This window comes from Mirounga leonina, unplaced genomic scaffold (genome assembly GCF_011800145.1).
Source record: "Mirounga leonina isolate KUSES-001 unplaced genomic scaffold, KU_Mleo_1.0 Mir_488, whole genome shotgun sequence".
Taxonomy (NCBI): domain Eukaryota; kingdom Metazoa; phylum Chordata; class Mammalia; order Carnivora; family Phocidae; genus Mirounga; species Mirounga leonina.
In genome coordinates, this window is record NW_023270777.1 from 8,817,363 (window position 1) to 8,839,950 (window position 22,588).

Here is a 22,588-nt window from a genome sequence, read left to right on the forward strand (position 1 = left end):
CCCGATGCAGGACTCGATCCTGGGACTCCGGGATCATGACCTGAGCCGAAGGCAGTCGCTTAAACAACGGAGCCACCCAGGCACCCAACAGTGCCAAATCTTAAAGCATACACCCTGAGTGGCATAAAGGCCAGGAGGAATTGTGGAATCAGTTGTGTTGCAATCAGCTGATATCCCTTTTATTGCACAGGTTTAATTCCCTCTCTCATGTTGTATTCTTACTTGTAGAAGAAACAGTTTCCTGATCTTCTAGTAAGATCTACAGCCTGGACTGGGTCCGGTTTCACTTTTCCATAGACAGTGTTGTAAGTAGTAGGAATGTAATGCCGAGTTGTCTCTCCTTTTGTGATGTTAGCAGCTGTTAATGATTGCGGATGAGAAAAGTTACTTCATCGTGAGTTTCAAATTGGCATCTTCATTCTATCATTCCTTCTCTATTTTTTATGCAGAATACATCTGGAAGAAGACACTCCTCATCAACTCTTTGCTTACACTGAGGCTCAGTACATGGGAAAAGTGGGACAACTCATGGATTTATTTTCTTTTATTTATCAGTCTTCAAAATAATAAATTGGATATTTTGCATGCTCCAAAAGTGACTGAAGTTATTGGGTTTTGTGATGAACTTAGACTTAAACAAATTTGAAATGTTTATGCAGCCCTTATTCTTACAAATGCTCAAACTGTCCCTTCTCTAGCCAGTTAGAACCTCTTCAAGCTGGTTCCTGAGTTCTTTTGACATGAGCCTAGATGTGCTTGATAGCGCCCTTGTATTTTTATAACAGGCTGTTCTGGGTGCATCTAAAATATAAGATAATGTCTCTAAGGAGCCCTCTTCCTTTGGTGTGGAATGGTTGTTGGAGGCCACACGAGACTCACTCCCATAGCTATGTTTGGCCACATCCGCAGCCCTCCCCAGATGTTCTCCACAGGCCCTTCATGCAGGGCTCTGCCAGGAACAATCCAGCATACCCCATAATATAGTGTCTTTAGGCAGATTTCCAGAGATCCATGGCTGAGCTACGAACCACATTTATTTCACTCGAGCACTTGTGGGTCCAGAATTCAAGGAGGGCTCAGCTGGACAGTTCTCCAATCCACGTGGCATCAGCCAGGGCAGCGGAACTAAAGCGTCTATTTCCAAGATGACTTCTTTATTCCTTGTCTGGAATCCTGATGCTCCCTAGTCTCTCCCTTCCTTTCTCTCTCCCCATGGTGTCTCATCCTCCAGACCTGTCCATGTGGCTTGGGCTCCTCACCAGCACGATAGTCACGATAGGCAGGAGGTAGAAACCACAAGGCCAGTTAAGGACTTCCCTAGAACTTGCACAGCTTCACCTCCACCCTGTTCTATTGGCCAGAGGAGTCACAGCATTTGCCCAGATTCACAAGGGTGGTACAATAGATCACACCTTCTGGAGCAATGACAAGGACAAACTGCAGAAGAGCACATGAGGTGAGAGGGATTGTCATGGTATCTTCAGAAAATAAAGTCTGCCACAGTAACTACGCATACTCTCAGCTTTGGGCGTCCATTCCCAACAGCACTTTCCCTTGAATCATTCATCCACCCAACAAATAATTCCTGAGAGTTGGGCTAGTAACTCTTGCTAAGGAATGAATACAAAATTTCTTAGAAAATGAGAAAGGTTTGGAAACAATTTCAATTTTTAAGTTGAATTTCCCATTAATTCCCAGCTTATTTTTGTTTAATCTCATAAAAAAGCAAACTTTGCCTGCCTTAGGCAAGCTCCAGTATGATCTCCTCTGGGAAGCTTTTCCTGATCTCCCTTCAGGCATATTGGTAGCTCCCACAACACCTTGTTCACACACTAGCAGTGCAATGCTTAGATCTGATTTTTAGCTGAGTTCACATCCACCCGCAAATAAAGACCATGTCTCCCAACCACCCTTGTGACTAGATGGCCATGAGACTAAGTTCTGGCCCATGAAATGTATGTGGAAGTGGTATGTGCAACTTTCAGGAAAGGTCCCTAAAGAAGGAGTGTACCTTTTTTCTTTCCTTTCCTCTTTTTTGCTGCCTGGAATACACAAATGATAGCTGGAGCTAGAGCAGCCATTTTGTACCATATGATGACTTTGGGAATGGAAGCCACAGATAGCAGAACAATGAGTTGAAGAGCTCAAGTTCTTGACACTGTGGAGGGTCACTCCCACGCTGGAGCCAGTACATCTAGGTTTTCACATGAGACAGAAAGGAACTTCTATCATAAACTACTATCTGGCTTAAGCCACTGTTTGGGATTTCCTGCCACTCACAGTTGAACCTAATCGTAGCTGAATAAACTCATATCAAGGGAGTGGGGCAGCAAAATGCAATGCAATGTCTTCTCCACTGAACTATGTACAGAACTTCCAGCTCTTGGTGGGGAATATTAATTCTACACTATAATTCTATTTCCCAGGCAGGAGAATGGGTAAGGTCAAATAATAACATAATGGTCTGAAACTAACTGCATCTGGTGACATTGTTTATGATGTTAAGAGTCTGTAAATGAACTCAATGCTGCTCAAAGAGGGGGAGAGGGGCTGATGAAAATATGGAATATCGGGCGCCTGGGTGGCTCAGTCGTTAAGCGTCTGCCTTCGGCTCCGGTCATGATCCCAGGGTCCTGGGATCGAGTCCCCACATCGAGCTCCCTGCCCTGCAGGAAGCCTGCTTCTCCCTCTCCCACTCCCCCTGCTTGTGTTCCTGCTCTCACTGTCTCTCTCTCTGTCAAATAAATAATAAAATCTTTAAAAAATAATAATAATAAAAAAATAAAATAAAATATGGAATATCCATGTAATGGAAATGTCTCTGTTTAAGTGAATGAGGCAAATCTCTATATACAATGATCACAATAAATATTCAGGTAAAAATGTAACACCTTTAAAATACTATAACCCCAAGGGAAAGCAAGCAAAATCAAAGAAAGCAGGTTATACATGAAAAATATGGGCAAAAATAGATAACTGCGGAAGCTGGTCAGTGGTTATGTGAGGGTTCATTGTACTTGTGTCTCTGTTCATGTGTACATTGGAGAAAATTCTGTAATAAAAGTGAAAACAAAAACAAAACCACAGGGTTCTGGGCTCTGTTTTCATTTTTGGTGGGTTTTTTTCACTTTTTATTTTAAAAATATTTTCAAAGTGCTGCCCTTGTGGGGGAAAAAAAAAAACAGGGGCGCCTGGGTGGTTCAGTTGGTTAAACGACTGCCTTCAGTTCGGGTCATGGTCCCGGAGTCCCTGGATCGAGTCCAGCATCGGGCTCCTTACTCAGCGGGGAGTGTGATTCTCCCTCTGACCCTCCCACCTCTCATGCTCTCTCTCACTCTCTCTCTCAAATAAATAAAATCTTCTTAAAAAATAAAACAAACTGAAGGGAAGAGAGGAGATAGGTGCATATTTAGATGTTTGGACATGCACAGGTGATTGGCTTCTGGAGTGCTACAAAATTCCAAAATTCCAACTGCAACCAAGGAAGGAAAGGAAGACCACAGGCCAAAAATAGGAGACTTGCTTTTCGTTCTGTAGTTTGTTGTACCAGGTGCCTGCATGACTTGTTTATTATAGAAAAACTAATTCCAAAAAGGAAGTATGGAGAAGAGTGACACTAATCATGTGGTAGGATTGTATACTTTGAAGTAAGTCAATGAGAAATGCCCACACCCTCTTTCTGCCCCCTTCTGCTTTCTGTCTAGGTAATTCAGAGCCAGCCTTTAAGTTCCAGGTCAAAGGCCATCTTGCACCGTGTGGCACAGAACTCAAAGGCCTCAAGGAGCAGACTAGGAACATAAATGTTCCAAACAAATGAGCCTACTTCATTAAGGAGTGGTAAGGGCACGTGCCTGCTCAAAAGCGTTGAATGTGAAAATCTTTAAAATACAACAGTAGGTCTGGAACTTGGTTGCAATCCTGAAAAAAAAAAATCCTCCCCTCCCCCGGCCCCCACCTGCTCAAAATTGATTTCTCCCTTCACTGTGCCCCAGGGCTTTTTGATCATAGGTCTTTTGATGAACTTATATTGTAGTATAGTCATTTGTATGCCTAACGGGCTGTAGCTCTTTGAAAAATTAATGACAATGATTGTCAGCCTTTCTTGAGGGCTTATCAGGGGCTAGGCAATATGTCAAGAGCTTCCCATCTATTATCTCATTTGGTCCTCATGGCCATCCTAGAAATTAGGTACAATTTTTAATCTCCATTTTTCAGAAGAGGAAACGAATCTCAGGAAGATTAAATAACCTGCTCAAGGTCACACAAGTAGCAGTGAGGTGGGTGGGCAGAGCTAGAATTTGAATCCGGGCAATTCGACTCCAGAACCTATCCTCTTTACCAGTACTTCATTTTGGAGGAGAGGACTTGTGTCCCAATCCTAGTGGGAGATTCAGTGCTAACACCTTAGTTTAAATAAGGCAAAATTAATTCAACAAAACTTTATTAGGCAATACAGCCTGCAGAGTTTGCTTCCCTACTTCCCATAAACTCAATGACAGGGAGAACGTTTTATTACATCTCACCTGACTCATAAGGGCTTCTTAAGAAAAATAGCTACTAAGTGGGTAAACCTTGAAAATATTAAGCTAAGTGAAAGTAGCCCATCACAAAAGATACCGTCTCATATAAATGTCCAGAATAGGCAAACCCATAGAGACAGAAGGTAGAGTAGTAGTTGCCAAAGACGGGCGGGTGGGGGGGGGAGGGGGCGGGAGGCAAGGGGAAGGTGGAGCAATCAGGGAAGTGACAGCTAAAGGCTATTGGGTTCCTTGTTGGGGTGATAACAATGCCTTAAAACTTGACTGTGGGGATGGTTTCACAATTCTGTTAATATTAAAAAAACCATTGAGTTGTACAATTTAAGTTGGTGAATTGCATGGAATGTGTTATATCTCAATAAAGCTGTTGTTTTTTTTTTAAAGGAAACTATCTGTTGAATTATCTTTCCAAATATATGCCAAAGATTAGACAAAAAGAAGAATAGGTGAAAGATACATGTAATAAATAACAGATAATGATAGATTGGACAACTGACCAAGTAGAGAGAGATCTAGATAGACAGAGGACCAATACATACATAGATCGAGACATGCTTCCTCTTTATTTTTTCCTTCATGTTCTCCCTTCTAGAGGCCAACACCTCAAGAGAGTAGTAGACCTCTCAACAAATCAGGTTATTAAGGAAATGCTGAACAGCGAAGACAGCATTAAACACCAAGCCATATAGATTCAAGTCCTCCTCCACCGACTCCTCCAGCACTTTCTTACCAGTTCTGGTGTCCCTAGTTGTTCGGGCTGCCTGTTACTTCTCTTAGATGTGCATCAAAGCTCCCAGTTTTGAATCGTGTTATCAAGCTGGAGCCCAAGACATATCTCACCTAGTCAATCTTCAGCTTTCAACTCAAGAAAGAATGTTATAATATAGTTATCCAGAATAGCAGGCAAGCCCATCGGAATCTCTTTTATCTTTGGAATGCTTTACGTAATTTATTTTGCAAGAGATCCACATAGTTAATTCCCATTTTTCATTGGCAAGAGTTAATATAAGTTCTCATTCCCAGAAGAAATTCTGGAGCTACCCAGGGTGCTGGCAGAGGGAATGGGAGGCGAGACAGGAAAAAGAACAGATTCTCTGAATCAAGAGTCCTGGAGCGCCGAGAGGAAGAGACCCTGCATCAAGATGGCCTCCACTGGGGACCCTCGCTGACCCATCAACTAGGGACATCTACCATTTCATTCGTCAGTCCCCAGAACCAAGCAGGAGGAGGAAGGACTTAAGTGCCTCACAAGGGGTTGGAGGCATGAAAGCGAAAGCAAAATCTTGCCCCACAGGAACTAAAGCCACATCATAGTATTTCCCTATGAGCCAAGTAAGTGGTATCAGTGTGACGCTCCATGGTGCTCACCGTTTGCAGCTACATCAGGAACGTGCATGCTGTCTCCTCCTCTACTTTGCAAAGTTCTACCCATCGTTCAATGCCAACTTCTCCACCTCTGTGAGCCCTTCTCTGATCCCACCAGGCAAAGCTCACCACTCCTTCTTCGGACCTCCCCTAACGTGCCATTCATACTTACCTCATTGTAATATTGTTGGCTCTTCACGTCTGTTTACTCTAGTGGGTCAATGGCTTCTTGAGGATAGCAACTGTGTTTTAGTTACTGCCCTACCCAAGACATAAAAGGTTGACAGTGTGCCTGCCCCACTTCCCACTGTGCCTTATTGAATGTTTACTTTTTTAGAAATCCCATAGTTAATTAAAATAGTGCAGTTACATTGCACTACACTCTTAGTATATTGAAAAGCATTACTTTTTATTAAGACTTTTTTTTTTCAGAGCAGTTTCCAGTTTAAACAAAATTGAGAGGGTGTTACAGAGATTTCCCATATACTGTCTGCCCCCACACCTGCATAACCTCCCCCATGATCAACATCCCCCAGCACAGTGGTACATTTTTTACAATTGATGAACCTACATTGACACATTATCATCACCCAAAGTCCATCATTTATCTTAGGTTTCACTCCTGGAATCATATATTCTATGGGTTTGGACAAATGTATGACATATTTCTGTCATTATAATACTATCTAGATCGCTTCTCAGCCTTTTGGCTAAGATCAAGTATAATATTATCCTGAATATTTTCATTGCCTTACAAATCCACTATCCTCCACACATTTACCTCCCTTCCCCATCCCCTGTCAACCATTGATTTTTTTTTATTGTCTCCATAGTTTTGCTTTTTCCATAATATCATAAAGTTGGAATCACATAGTATGCAGCTTTTTCAGATTCTTCCACTCATAATTAATATGCGTTTATGGTCCCTCTGTGTCTTTTCCTGGCTTGATAACTCATTTCTTTTTAATGCTAATAATATTCCATTGTCTGGCTGTCCCACAATTTATTTATCTATTCATCTACTAAAGGACATCTTGGCTGCTTCCAAGTTTGGGCAATTATAAATAAAGCTGCTAGAAACATCTGTGTGCCGCTTTTTGTGTGGACATGGGTTTCAGTTCATCTGGATCAATACCAAGGAACACAATTGCTGGATCAAGTAGTAAGAGTATGTTCCGTTTTGTAAGACACCACCAAACTGCCTTCCAAAGTGGCTGTACCATTTTGCACTCCCACCAGCAATGTATGAGCGTTCCTCTTGCTCTGTATCCTCACCAATATTTGGTATCATCAGTGTTCCAGATTTTGGCCATTCCAATAGGTCTGTAGTGATAGGTATCTCATTGTATGAATTTGCAATTCCCCGGAGACCCATAACGTGGAGCATAAAAGCATTGCACTTCCAACGTGCACATCAAAGATATCACAGCGAGTTTGGAAACTTGTCGTTTCTACATTTTACTTTTCTAGGAACCCTGGAGTGTCCTCTGGCTCTGTTGACCTCCAACAGCCCCTGCAAATACATCAAAGTCCTACCCAGAAAGCATTCGGGAAATGACTGCTGATAAATTGCTACTTTGTTGCCAAATTCCTTTCAGATGGATCAATGCCAGGAGATGGTGGCTTTTCTATGGGAGAAAAACTTGATATCTTTCCATTTCCTTTCCGGCCCTGGATTATAGGATGCTGGGTGCCTATAATAATTCCATAAGACGTGTCTCTGCCTACGGACCCACCACAACAGTAGTCTCTTCTTAGCATATTTCTCGCCTGGACACTGGTCACCTAGAAGCCCCAGGCAAAGTATTCTGCTCCAGGAACCTCCTACTAACCTAGGAAGCTTAGGAATGTCCCTCTCTTTCTCGGGCCGGGAGAGGGGGGGGCGGCACGATTTCTTCATTATATAAGAAAGATCGCAGTAACACCTGCCCTCTTCAATTTGCAAGGATGCTTTGAGCATTAAATTAAAGAATAGATTTGGAAATGTTCATAAACTGTCCAAGGACCATGCAAATGTAAGAGTTTTGCTATCAGCTTCTTCTTTGTAAGCTGGATTAGCCAGGCTTGGTATGGAGAATAGTTCCATTTACATGCAGAAAACATTTGACATAGAATATATTCACTACCGGGGCGCCTGGGTGGCTCAGTTGTTAAGCGTCTGCGTCTGCCTTCGGCTCAGGTCCTAGCCCCACATTGGGCTCCCTGCTCAGCAGAAAGCCTGCTTCTCCCTCTCCCACTTCCCCTGCTTGTGTTCCCTCTTTCGCTGTGTCTCTCTCTGTCAAATAAATAAATAAAATCTTTTAAAAAATACAAAATTAAAAAAAGAAGAATATACTCACTACCACACGGAGCAAGAAATGAATAACGCACACAGTAATAGGCAAGCCTAATCTTATTGTGTAGCAGGACAACCTTTTTTTAATCTAATACTTCTTTTGAAAAATGAAAAGAGAAATCCTTCATGTTATTTGAGGTTTCAAATAAATAAATACCAGAAATTAAACATCATGATTCCAGTATGATCCCCTACCCACCCTCCCCAGCTGAAAGCCACTCTTGGGGTTATTAGCTCTTTCCAAATTGGGGGTTTATAATAATAGCTAAAATTTATTGAAAATTTATTATGTGCCAGGCCCTGATCTAAACATTTTACAAGTGCTAACTTAGCAACTAACAACAACTTTATAAGATACGTGCTCCATTTTACAGACGAAGAGCCTGAGGCACAGAAAGAGTACATAATTCGCTTCCAGACATACAACTAGAGAGTAGCAGAACCAGTCTTTGAGTCCCTAAATTATGATAGGGCTCACCAACCCCTTAACATAGTACTGATCATTTGATCAAGTTCAATTTGGTTTTCATTCAACAATGGATTAACCTTTTGGAGTATCTGTAGATCAAAGTTCTGAGATGGAAAGCCGACCCCGGGCACAGGATGCAGCAGCAAGTCCCCACAGAATAGATGCTCTGGGAAATAAGTCAATCAGAGAAAGACATGTATCATATGACCTCACTGATAGGAGGAATTCTTAATCGCAGGAAACAAACTGAGGGTTGCTGGAGTGGGGGGTGGGGTGGGAGGGATGGGGTGACTGGGTGATAGACACTGGGGAGGGTATGTGCTCTGGTAAGCGCTGTGAATTGTGCAAGACTGTTGAATCTCAGATCTGTACCTCTGAAACAAATAATGCAATATATGTTAAGGAAAAAAAAAAAGAAGATAGTAGGAGGGGAAGACTGAAAGGGGGGAAATCGGAAGGGGAGACGAACCATGAGAGACGATGGACTCTGAAAAACAAACTGAGGGTTCTAGAGGGGAGGGGGGTGGGAGGATGGGTTAGCCTGGTGATGGGTATTGAGGAGGGCACGTTCTGCATGGAGCACTGGGTGTTATGCACAAACAATGAATCATGGAACACTTCATCAAAAACTAATGATGTAATGTATGGTGATTAACATAACAATAAAAAGTTAAAAAAAAGAATAGATGCTCTGGGGGCATTGGTTCTCAGATGCCCCCTGCTGGTACCCACTCCAAACCCCATAAAGTCCTCCTGCATCACCTCTAAACAATCCCATGAAATTGGGGTGGTTTTTTTTTTAATGTTCTTAGATGAGGAAACTGAGTCCAGTGGGCTGATCCCGAACAACACAGCTGCGAAGCAGCCAGACTGAGACCCAAATCCAGCTGTCCCCCAGAGCCAGATTTTCCTGCCTTACTTCACCCACATCCCAGAGAGCACCTTTGAGATTCCTGGGACCATCCATCCACTTGTTCAACCCTTGGTGAGAAGCTGCTCTGAACTCTCATTTCCTGGGACAGAGCAGAGGTCATTTCCATTTTCCTGAGAACCCAGCCTGAAAGCTCGAAAGACTTTTCTAAAAAAAAAAAATTCAAAACACCCTGTGTGTGGTGCGTCTGATGCAGTACGTTTAATGATTGAAAATTTTTCCTTCACAATGGAGCTAAAAGCTGCTAAGGATAGAAGGATAGAGGCTCTCTGGATAAAGAAGATGTAGTATATATATATATACAATGGAATATTATGCAGCCATCAAAAGGAATGAGATCTTGCCATTTGCAACGACGTGGATGGAACTAGAGGGTATTATGTTGAGTGAAATAAGTCAAACAGAGAAAGACATGTATCCTATGATCTCACTGATATGAGGAATTCTTAATTGCAGGAAACAAGCTGAGGGTTGCTGGAGTGGGGGGTGGGGTGGAGGGATGGGGTGACTGGGTAATAGACACTGGGGAGGTTATGTGCTCTGGTAAGCGCTGTGAATTGTGCAAGACTGTTGAATCTCAGATCTGTACCTCTGAAACAAATAATGCAATATATGTTAAGAGAAAAAAAAGAAGAAGAAGGTAGCGGGAGGGGAAGAATGAAGCGGGGGAAATCGGAGGGGTAGACGAACCATGAGAGATGATGGACTCTGAAGAACAAGCAGGGTTCTGGAGGGGAGGGGGGTGGGAGGATGGGTTAGCCTGGTGGTGGGTATTGAGGAGGGCACGTTCTGCATGGAGCACTGGGTGTTATGCACAAACAATGAATCATGGAACACTTCGTCTAAAACTAATGATGTAATGTATGGGGATTAACATAAGAATTAAAAAATAAAATAAATAAAAAATAAAATAAAAAAATAAAAGAAGGATAGAAGCTCTCATGGTATCTGCTGGTTTGAGGTGTAGAAAGCACTGGAGATATATTAATATTATAGGAACAACTGCAGCCAAAAACTACAACTAAAATTCAGACTCATTGCGTGTCCTTTTGGAAGAGGGAGTAAGTGACATAAAATCTTGAGGAAGCCTGGTGAGAGATACTAGGTACGTGGGCACTGTCTGCAAGGGTAACATGAAAATAAGAACTTTCTCCGCCTTGCGTTCTCACTAAAACTTGGGCAGGGAGCTTATGGTATCAGGCCAGCTTCCCCAGAATGACACGGAGACTCCACTAATCCCACTAGAATGTAACCTCCTTAACATCCAAGTCTGTGTTTCTCTTGTTTACTTTTGTGTCCTCGGCACCTAGAACAGTGCCTGACACGAAAGAGATTCTTGCTATTCTGCTGTGGACTTGGGTAAGAAACCAGCCTAAGAGAGAAATGTAGATATCATGCATCAGTTCAGCCCCTGGTACACCGGCTACAAAGGAGATCCGACATGTGACATCAACTCCCCCAGGCTGGGGTAGCCCCCGACTCTGGCTTCTGCCCCTCTCTTCCCAGATCTCAAGCTGCTGGGCTGGGTGACCAGCAGTCTCAGGGGGAGATTTTAATAGCATTCAGGGAAATGAGGGGAATCCCTTTTGAAGGGGGGGGTGTGCAATATTAGTCAGGTTAGATGTCGTTCTGTTGTTTTTTATCCTGGGATTAACACATGAGAAAGAAAGCATAGGCACTCTGAAATTCTGTACCATAAGCATAGAAATGATAGATAGAGGATTGATTGATGATAAATAGATACATAGATACATAGATACAAAGACAGATAAGTAGGTGATAGAACTACATAGAATTCACATAAATATATATGTGTATTTATATGTGTGTTTATTTATTTAGGTATGTATTTATCAAGAAAAATACAACGCTACCTCCTTCCTCACAAATCCAGTTTCTTGGTCTGTTGTTTTGTTTCCAGCCTCCTTCCTCCCAATTACATAGAAAAGTTACATGAAAATGAATGGAAATGTCTGTTCCTCATTTGGATGGCTTCCTGCAAAATACAGGATTTGCTTTATGGAACTGAAACATGTAAATCTCTCAGCTACAAGAGATGGTGGTATGGGCTGAACTGTGTTCAAAATAAAGAAGAAATGTTGGAAGTCCTAACCCCCAGTCCCTGTGTATGTGACCTTACTTGCAAACAGAGTCTTTACAGAGGTAATCAAGTTAAAATTAGGTCATTAGGGTGGGCGTTAATCCCAAATGACTGGATTTTTAAGCCACCCAGTTTGTGGTACTTTGTTACAACAGGTCTAGGAAACTAATACAGATAGACACTAGCTGAAGCAGAAAAAGCAATGTCATCAGAACTCACTTTTTCTCTATTTCTCTAAGCTCTGCTTTCCTCAGTCTGGGCTCCACTCCCAGGCAAGCTGTCACTCTATGGTGGCCCTCAGACGTGACAGACGTATAACTTTCCTGTTTCAAGTCCTCTGAGAGAGGTTTTCCTCTCAGGAATTCCAACAAAAGACCTGGAAGCCAGTCTCAGTGACTTGAATCTTGGGCGTCAGTTTGGCCTCCACCCCCACCCCAGGGTCTGAGAGTGGGATGAGGATTTTTCCCCATGGAGAACCAGGGTTCTAATCCCCCCCAAAAGGAAGAAATGGATGCTGAATGCTAGGCAGGCAAAACATAGGAAGGAATCTGGAATATATTTTGACATAAGAGAGTCATGCATCCATTCAATCAACAAGTGTTCACTGGGCACCAGGCATTATTTGAGATACTGGAGATACACCGGTGAGCAAAACAAAGACCCCTGCCTTCCTGGAGCTTATACCCTAGTAGGAGGAAGAGTAAGCCATTGAAAGCCAAGGAAATCACTATGGCAAAAGCAGTGCCTATGTCTTCTTGTGGGCGCTGAATGTTTGTTGAATGAATAAATGAATGGAAATAGGAACAAACCTCTGAAAGTACATGGAGGGGATCGTGAGGTTCCCAAATGCAATGCAGGGCAGGACTTCAGTAGGGAAAGAGGCGGGTGGATCTCTGAACCCCAGGAAGGGGAGAATAAGTAACCTCATCCACACTGGAAAACCTAATGCCTGATGATGTGACATTCTGTAACAGACACATGGAAATTTCATTACAAATGGACATGTAAAACCCCTATTACAATGGTCCTTTTATGAAGCTAAAACTGGTTGTCTCTTAAATGCTGTTTTTCTGTTCCTTCAGAGAACTTCCCACCAGGCTGGCCCAGTGTAAAGAAAACTGTGCTTCTTCTAAAGGGGAAGGGGGGAATGAAGAGCATGAAGTCACCCTATTTTGCAATCAGGATTCTTCAACAGCCAAATGTGTTTAAATCCAAAATGCTCCCTCCCTGAATGAGATCACGGACTGAGTGAGTACTTGCAGCTGAGTCGGTGAGCTTTCCGAAAAAGCAAAATTCTAAAATAACAGATTCAACACGTGTAGCTCCCTCTGAAATTCTGAATCATCCAAACAGGTCCCTGTTCCCCCAAGTAAAGGACACAGTCTCTCTGTTTGCTTTAAGCCAAAGGCAAAGATGGCGGCCAAGGGTGAAAGCTTGAGTGGATATTCACCATCCTCAAAATCATCAATGATGTTTTGAGGTTTTGTTCACTTACTTATTCACTCATCAACAAATATTATTTGAGCACCGTGGTCAAGCATGAAAAATAATGATCAGCAAAAGCAGGTTCTGTTCTACCCTCAGGGAGTGTAGGTATGGTTTTACAGCCTACAGACTGGCATCAGTCAATCACGAATAAACATACAATCTCAAGTTGCTTGGAGCATCAAGGTAGAGAGTTGATCCTAGGTTAGAGAAGACTTCTCGGAAGAAGTGATAATCCAACTGAAATTGAAAGGATTGAGTAGAAACCATCTAGCAAAGAGAAAGGAGAAGGAATCATTAGGGGAAGGGACAGAATGGTTAGTTGTGGAAAAAAAGTCATCCTCGACATGCCTAAAATACACAAGGGGGTGCAGTGGGAAATGAGCCTGGAAGAGTTGCCAGGGGCAGACATTGAAGAGAAGCCACATGAAGAAGCTTTGTCTTCATCCTAAAAGGAATAGGAAGGTATCAAGGTTTTAAGCAGGGACTGAAACGCTCAGATTTGTGTTTTGAAGTCATGGTAGATACAATGTGAAAAAGGATGGAAGTAGTCCACGTGATGGCTGATGACCTGGGATGCTGGTGGGGGCAGTGAATTCAGAACTGCATAGGAGGTCAAAGCAGCAAATCTTGCTGATCCATGACATGCAAAATTGAACGTGAGAAGGTATCAAGGTCAATTCCCGGATCCCTGGCATAACTGGATGCTCGATGAAACTGATTGAGACAGGGCGTGGTGGAAAAACAACAGGTTTTAAGGAGTAGTTAGCTAGTGAGCGTTGGTGCTGTTGTTTTAATTAATAGACTTTTTTGCAGCAGAAGCAACAGCAATGTTAGTTTTACAGAAAAGCCAAGAAGAAAGTACAGCGAGCTCCAATACATTCCCTCTCCCACAGTTTCCCATTATTAGCACCATGCCCTAGTGTGGTATACTTGTCACGATTGATGGACCAATACTGAAACATTATTATTAACCGAGATTCATAGCTTGCATTAGGGCTCACTCTTGGTGTTGTATATTTCCAGGGGTTTTGACAAATGTGTAATATCACGTATCCTCCACTGCAACTCCATACAGAATAGTTCTACTGCCCTAAAGGTACCCGGTGTTTCAACTAATCATCCTCCTTCTCTCCCTCCGAACCTCTGCCAACCCCTGATCTCTTTAGTATCTCCAGAGTTTTGCCTTTTCTAGAAAATCATATAATTGGAATCGTGCCAATCAAGCTAGCTTTCTCAGACTAGCTTCTTTCACTTAACAATGTGCACGTAAGTTTCCTACATGTCTTTCTGTGGCTTGAGAGCTCATTTCTTTTTATCACTGAATAATATTCCTTTGTCTGGAGCAAGTCGCATCTCAGGGTTTAATCCAGTTCCTGGGGTTAAATATGTGTTCAATCAATATTTGTTGGATAAATGAACTAAGTGGCTAATATGCTTTGTGGTGGCATTTTTATAAAAAGCCACATGATAAATTCATTGATTGATTCAAAATATATTTCATGATTTACTACTATGTGCCAGGCACTGTAGTTGTTGCTGTGAACAAAACAGACTAAGGTTACTGCCCCCTGGACCTTATATCCTGGGAGGAGGAGATAGTGAATAAAATACAAACATAATAAGCAAATTATGTTGGATGCTAAAAGGATTGCCAAGGTCTAGGAGAAAAGAAAATGTAAAGCAAGGTGAGTGAAGTGTCCAGTTTATAGCATTCTTCTTTGGTCAGTGATATTCAAACAAAGATTGAAGGGCAGGAGGGAATAGCCATGTGGATAGCAGGGTGAAGAGCATCCTAGGGAGAGGAACAGCCAGTGCAAAGGTCCTGAGGTAGGGGAGTTCCTGGAAAGTTTGAAAAACAGCAAAGAGGCCAGGCAGCTGGAACAGAGAGAGAGCAAGGGAGAAAGGAATAACAGATGAGGTCCTGGGTGACAGGAGGGCAGATCCCATAAGGTCCTGTTGACTAAGGTGTGGACTTGGACTTTTCTTGAATGGAATAGGGAACTGTTGCAGGTTTTGAGTGAAGGAGTGACATGATCTGCCCTGCATTTTGAAAAGATCCCTCTAGTCTGTTGAGAAGGCTGGAAGGAAGATTAGCCAATGACTATAGTGATTTAAGAAAGCCATGATAGTGCATCATTCTAGATATATGCTGGAGATGGAATCAACAGGTTTTCCTGTCGACAGATTGGCCATGGTGAGCAAAAGAGAGGAAAAATCAAAGATGACTTCAAGGTTTTGACCTAAGCACCTGGAAGGATGGACTTGTAATCAACTGAAATATAGAAGGATGTGGGGCACCTGGGTGGCTCAGTCAGTTGAGCATCTGACTCTTGATCTCAGCTCAGGTCTTGATCTCAGGATCTTGAGTTCTAGCCCCATGTTGCATAGAAGGATGCCGGTGGGGTACGGGTCTAGGGTGAGGCGGATCCAGAGTTCAGTGCGGGAGGTGTCGAGTTGGAGATGCCCACTAGAGAGCTAATGAACAGAGATGTCAAGTAGGCAGCTGGAGGGCATCTGGGCTGGAGATACAGTTGGGAATCTTAGTATACAGAAGATGCTCAAAGCCATGAGGCTGAGCAAGATAGCCTCGCAAGTATAGATGGAGAAGAGAACTCAGATGTAACCTAGAGGTTCTCCAACTGTCACCCTTTACTACCTCCACTGCTACACCCGGATCCAAAACCCGTCATCATCTGCATTTCAACAGTCCCCAACCAGCCTCCCAGGTCCCATACCTGCCCACCTTTGGCTTGTTCTCCACACAGTGGCGAGGGTTGTCCCAGTGAAGTCAGGTCCTGCTCCTCTTCTCAAAAACACTGTCATGGAGAACAACCAAGATGACCATCACTGGACAAATGGATAAACAAAATGTGGCGTACCCATACAATGGAATATTTTTCAGAAATAAAAAAGACCAAAGTGTGAATACGTGCTGTAACATGGATGAACCTTGAAAACACGGTGCTAAGTGAAAGAAAGCCCATCACCAAAGATCCCATAGTATATGTTCCTTGTGTGTAATGTGGCCGGAATAGACCAATCCACAGGGACAGAAAGTGGACTGATGGTTGCAAGGTTTGGAGGGAGGAAGGAATGGGCAGTGATTGCTAACAGGGAAGGGGTTTCAGAAATCACATAGTGGTGATGGTTGCAAAACTCTGAATACACTAAAAACCATTGAATGGTAAATTTTAAATGGGTGAATTATATGGTACATAAATTATAGCTTCCATGGCCATTTAGAAACCCTGCCACGGCTGCCTATCTCATGCAGACAGAAGCCTAGTCGGTCAAGGTCCCGGATCCAGCTCACATGATCTATTTTCTGATCTCTACACCTCTCACCCTACCCTCGACCCTCCTGTCCCAGCCTTCTTGCTGTCCCTCATATATGCACACACCAGTTCTTTGCACCTGCTATCCCTTCTTCTTCTCATCTGCATATTTCACCACCTCACCCCATGCAAGTTCTCATTCAGACATCACCTTGTCAGCTTGCCAGCGAGACCTTCCTTGGCACCCCACAGCTGCCTATGGTGGCAGGGCACTCCACTCCCTTTACCAATAGTCTTGCTTCCTTTTATTCATTATCCTTCTCACCATCGAGCCCCCTATGTCCTTACCCACTTTTTTCATTGCCTGTGTCCCAACTGGAAGGTGGACTCCCACAAACGTAGGGATTAGCGTTGGTTTTGTTCACTGCTGAGCACACAGGACTTACAATGGAGCTTGGCATCCAGAAGGCAGTCAATAAACAAATGTATGTGCAGTGAAGAAATGATTATCTCTGTGTGCTGCCTTATGAGTACCTTCAGATTTCTTTTCTGGGGTGTTTTCCCCCCTGCAAACTTTCTACAATGGATAAGCCTTACTTACATAGTCAGGTGGGGTGGGGGGGAATGTTAATAGGGAAAAAAAAAAAAATCCTGCCACTGCTCTCTACTGCTCATGGGATGAAATCCTAAAGTCTTTAGCAAGTCCTGGCTTTTCTAAATGCCAAACTCCCCATCCCCTCCTTGCCCTAAGCCAGAATGAGTCCTGTGTGACTCTGGTTCCCCAAAATGAAAACAAATGTTTTCTGGAAAAAAAAAAAAAGAGGAGGTTTCCTTTGTTTAAAAATGGTTAAGTAGGCTGTGGCTTGTTTCATTTTGTGTTGTTTGTTTTGCTAAGGGCTTTCAATATCCTTCTGAGCATAGAACTCTAACAGGGCCATTGAGCCTTAAGGCTCCCTGACATAGATGACCTATCAGCCCTTTTTCTGGTGGCTCATCTCTAAGGATTAGAGTTCCCTGGAACAAGTCTTAGAAACACCGCCCTAGTCAAACAGGACTCGTGGCAACCCAGAAGCATCTCATGCTCTCTCCAGATGACGCTGTCGGAATCCTCAACCCTTCTCTAGCTGCAGAAACCCTATTGTTGCTTCAGAACCCAGTGGCACAATGCCCTACCTGTGAAGTCTTCCCCCACCTCCTGCTCTAAATTAAAGTCTCACTCCCCTGTGTTTCTACAGAACTTTGTTTATATGACGAAAGCTTGTGTCATAGTCCTGGCTTGAGCTCTAGGCAACTGTTCAAGTGTCCATCTCCAACACCAAGACCATGAGCCCCTGGAGGGCAGCAGTGACGCCTCCCCAGCCTGGGATTCCCAAGGGCCCAGCATGACACTGGGCTCTGGGAGTGTCTGCGCTCCTGGAACTGAGTTTCTAGAGGCAGGTGGACCTCCTGTGTGGCAAGAAGATCAGCGGGAAGCAAGCTGGAGAAGAACACCATATGCCCATTATTTCAACCCTCCCTCCTGGGTGTCTCTGGCTACTTGGGGGTGAGTGTCCCAGAAATCTTTTTCTTAGTTGTTGTCTTTCCTTGTCTTTGGCATTTCTTAAAAAGGCTGGGGTGGGGGGGTCCAGTTTTATTGAGATATAATTGATGCATAACATTATATTCGTTTTAGGTGTACAACATAATGATTCTATATTTGTCCATGTTGTAGAATGATCACAATAAGCCTAGGTAATATCCATCACCTCACCTAGTTACAAACCTTTTCTTCTGATGAGAACTTTTAAGATCTACTCTCCTAGCAACTTTCAAATGTACAATATCCCATCAGTAGCTATAGTCATAATGCTGTCATGACATCCCAGGATCTAATTATCGTATAACTGGAACTTTGTACCTTTGACCCCCTTCACCCACCTCTCCCACTCCCCACCCCCAACCTCTGACAACTGCCAATATGTTCTCTGTATTCATGAGTTCATTTTTTTTTCAGATTCCATGTAGGAGATCATACAGTATTTATCTTTCTCTGTCTGCCTTATTTCACTTAGCGTCATGCCCCAAATGTCCATTTGTGTTGTCACAAATGACAGGATTCCCTTCTTTTTCCTGGCTGAGTACTATACCATTTTCTATATATGTCACAACTTCTTCATCCATTCATTCATGATGGACCCTTAAGTTGTTTCCATATCTTGGTTATTGTAAATAATGCTGCAGTGAATATGGGCGTGCAGATCTCTTTCTGAGTTAGTGTTTATTTCCTTCAGATATATACCCAGAAGTGGGATTGTTGAATCATATGGTAGTCCCATTTTTAACTTTTTGAGGAACCTCTACACTGGTTTCCATAGTGGCTGCACCAATTTACATTCCCACCTACAGTGCACAAGGAATCCCTTTCCCTCACATCACTTTTTTTTTTTTTTTATAATAGCCATCCTTACAGGTGTGAAGTGATCTCTCATTGTGGTTTTGATTTGCATTTCCCTGATGATGAGTGATGCACTTTTTCCTGTACCTGTTGTCCATTCATATAAAAGGGCTGTTTTTATATCAGAGGATCTGGATTCTGGAATTAACCTGGTCTGGCTAGGATCATGTCATATTGAGCCTGACATCTTCTACCAAGGTATTAGTGAACAAAGGAGCTGTTTAGAAAATTAAAAACTACCTGCTCTGTGGGAGGAGGTTTGATCTGCTGGGAAAAGCACTGAACTGGGAGTCGGGAAGCTTCTGTTTTTGTCTGAACATCTCCAATATTGTAAGGGTTTGTGTCAATCATTTAACTCTTCTGAGACTCTATTTCTTCAATTCCAAAAATGAAAGGGTCTCTGAGATCCTTAACAACTCTAAGACTAAAGATCAACTTAAAAGGAATAGCCATCAGGGTATGTATTTGCTGAAAACTTTATTTTAAAACAGTCTAATGACCATATAGTAGTGTCTCATGTAGTAAAGTTCCATGGTCTCCACCACCATCAGCAAGAAGAGTCTGACAAGATTATCATCCCCCTTTCCAGCCCCTCCAAGATGGTCTTTGAGGACATGTACAGTTACCTTCCAGCTGGGTATCACATTGGCGATCAGGTTGGAGAGAGTTTGACTGTGACTCCACACCCACCCTACATGGCCTCCCTGTATTAAAGCCTACCCAGAGAATGCACTTATAAGGCCAATTTAAAACACGTGGTCTTCATGTCCCACCAACCAGGACCCTCTCTCCATCCAGGCATCTTCTCCCGATTTAGTTTGGAAAAAATGGTCGCTAGAATGATGGCTCTGTTTCTCCTCTAGACAAGAAGTTCATGGGAAGAATAAGTCAATTCCTCCTGGACTTTCAGGAGCCTCTGAGTGGAGGGAGGAGGACAGAGAATGGCAACAAACAGAAATCCTAGAGAGACAATCACTGAGCATTTGTCATGAGGCCATTTGTAGGACCCTGCCTATAGAGCGGTGAAGGGCCATTGATCTGGTTGGGGGGAGGGAGTGGCCCCTGAATGGGTGACATCTCCAGCAAGGGAAGGCACAGATGTCTGTGCTGGCTGAGATAAGAGGCTTCTCAGGAAGTCTGAGTCACCTTGGGCTGACTCTCAAAGCATGAAGACCTCACAGCAACGCAGCCTGGAGGCAAAGCCAGCGTTGCCTCCCAGCCTGGGGGCCCTGGGAGTCAGCATTTCCTGTTGGTGTCCTTTGACCTGGGTGGCCACCACCCCTGGGAAGTTTCCAGCCACCCTCACCCGTGCACTGTGTGAGCCTGGTGTTAACAGGTCTCTGTCTCTCTGCTCATCTTGCATTTATTTCCTCTGGAATGTTCCAAGCCCCTCGTATCACCCTGTGCTAGGAATCTGAACATTCCAGGGTGGGAGAGGCTTCAAGTTACTCATTCCTCCATGTGATTTCCCAACGGAGGATCCAGAGTCCTGAATTCTAGTCCAGGCCTACAAACTAATGACGGTCAGGGTCAAGGCCACTCTCTGAACCTTGATTTCCTCATATACCTAATTGGGGGTGAGGAATAAGATGGAACAGTTTGGGGAAAATAGACTTCTAGAACTGGGATGATGTTAGGACCTTTATACTTCCTGCAAGGATCTGCTGGCTGATGCCTGCCATTCCATCATCAGATGGAAAAGAAATAGTTTAAGCTGTCATTATTCCCATTCTCCTTAGTGATGGGACCCAACAGCAAAGTACACAAAGACACTGGTTCCCTCCAGGGGATGGAGGAAGCCCCGGGAAGACTGGGGAAGGGAAGAAGCACAGAGAGAAGATCTCACTTCACATGTTTCTTAGGATGTAGCCTCACTGAAGGGACTTTCAGAGATTGTAACATACAGAAACATGTGTTAGAGTTGAACAGTCATGGGAAGCCAACTAATCCACCCTTGATTTTCCTTCCACCCTTGATCTTGCAAGACCATGACTTCAGAGTCTTACCAAAGTTTCCAAAGCCAGGAGTGTTGGTCTGGTATCTCCACTTAACAGCTCATGACACTGGGCAAGCCACTCAACCCCTTGAGTCTCAGTTTCCTCGACTGTCAAATGAGGATGACAGAAGGACGACGAGGAATAAAGGAGACCATATATGCCATGTCTGGCAATTGCTTAATTGGGCTTTTTAAGATTTTATTTACTTATTTAATTTAGAGAGAGAGAGCACAAAAGGGGGAAGGGGCAGAGGGAGAGAGAATCCCAAGCAGGCTCTGCACTGAGCATGGAGCCCAAAGTGGGGCTTGATCTCACAACCCTGAGATCATGACCTGAGCTGAAATCACCAGTCAGACACTTAACCAACTGAGCCACCCAGGCACCCCACCATGTCTGGCAATTGTAAGCCTGCAATAAATAGTAGCATCAAAATGATAACAATAACAATAATAATGCCACCCAGATGTCCCAACAACTCCTTCCAGAACCACAACTAAACCATCCCCCTAACCGACACTCCATACCCTTCTGTAAAATGTTTCAAAACTGGAGGAATGCAAAACCATTATTAAAATGGACCTAACCTCAATTTTACACATGCCTGTTTCCTCAGATTCACCTGTGATAGAGACGGAAAACCATCAGTCATGATCCCGCCCCTTCTGTGGGTGTCACTGTGGGAATCATTCAAAGGAACAGCAATGTTGGAGCCCCCTACAAAGGGACCCCCAGATCCTGAAAGAGAAATGGGCATAGCAGTGTAATCAGACAGCAGAGGGGCTGAGGGGAATGGAGACAAGGGTTCTTGAAGACCTTTCCAGGAGGGAGCTGACCACCCCCACCCAAGCCTGGTTCTGGCTTAGAAGCTAGTCAGCTGGAAGACGGACAGCAGCTGACTGGGTCGGACAGCCCGTGCCCTCCCAGGCACCAGAGAGCAAGGCATGGGGTCCAGAGACTGCCCCTGGGTGGCTGCCACAGACAATGCCGGGGGCCAGCTTCCACTGCTGAGCTGTCCTGCACCCGAGAGCACTAGTCTTTGTCAAAAGAATGGATTTGTGCAGCTCAGACCCCACAGGGCTTGGGCATTGTGGACCTGTCTGTCTGCATTTCGACACCGGGCTTCAGCCTCTGCTGAAAGGGATCCTCCGGTCACACAGGCATCCAGAGGGGAAGTGGCAGCAATACACAACTTCACCCTTTTATGCCAAGAGTTTCGTGTGGGTCGGGCCAGAGCCCTGTGCTGGGGGCAGTGGAGAGATCCATAGGAATCAGAAGGCCAGCCCCTGCCCTCAGAGAGCTTGCTGTCTAGCCTGGAGAAGGAACCCATAGCATTTAAAGTAATAAAGGGCTGTCTCTCCTGAGCTCTACCATTCTCATAGCTATTAACATTATAGACATTTGCTCAGCATTTCCTAAAATGGGCATTGAAAGCCAGCGATCCTCCTGGAGGCCAGCCGCTAGGAACCAGAAGGAGGTCAAGCTACTGGTGTTATCTTGGGAAAATGTAATGAACTGACCATTCACTACCTTCCACACATTTAAAAGGTAAAATTAAGGGTATGTTCCTAGTCGTTGTTACAACCAAAATGGTTAAACCCAAAATCTGGGTACAAGTTACACAGACTGCTTTAGGTTATTCATCTTGGCTAACTTTC

At 43.8% G+C, this 22,588-nt stretch overlaps 1 protein-coding gene across 1 annotated transcript in view; it reads right to left on the reverse strand.

The window, feature by feature from the left end:
- CDRT4 (CMT1A duplicated region transcript 4) overlaps positions 1 to 6,011 on the reverse strand; it is a 41,662-nt gene extending 35,651 nt beyond the window's left edge. The window contains exon 1 of the mRNA XM_034989640.1: positions 5,907 to 6,011. The gene's annotated coding sequence lies outside the window, so the exon portion shown is untranslated. The remainder of the gene's footprint in view (positions 1 to 5,906) is intronic.
- Positions 6,012 to 22,588: the final 16,577 nt, after the last annotated feature.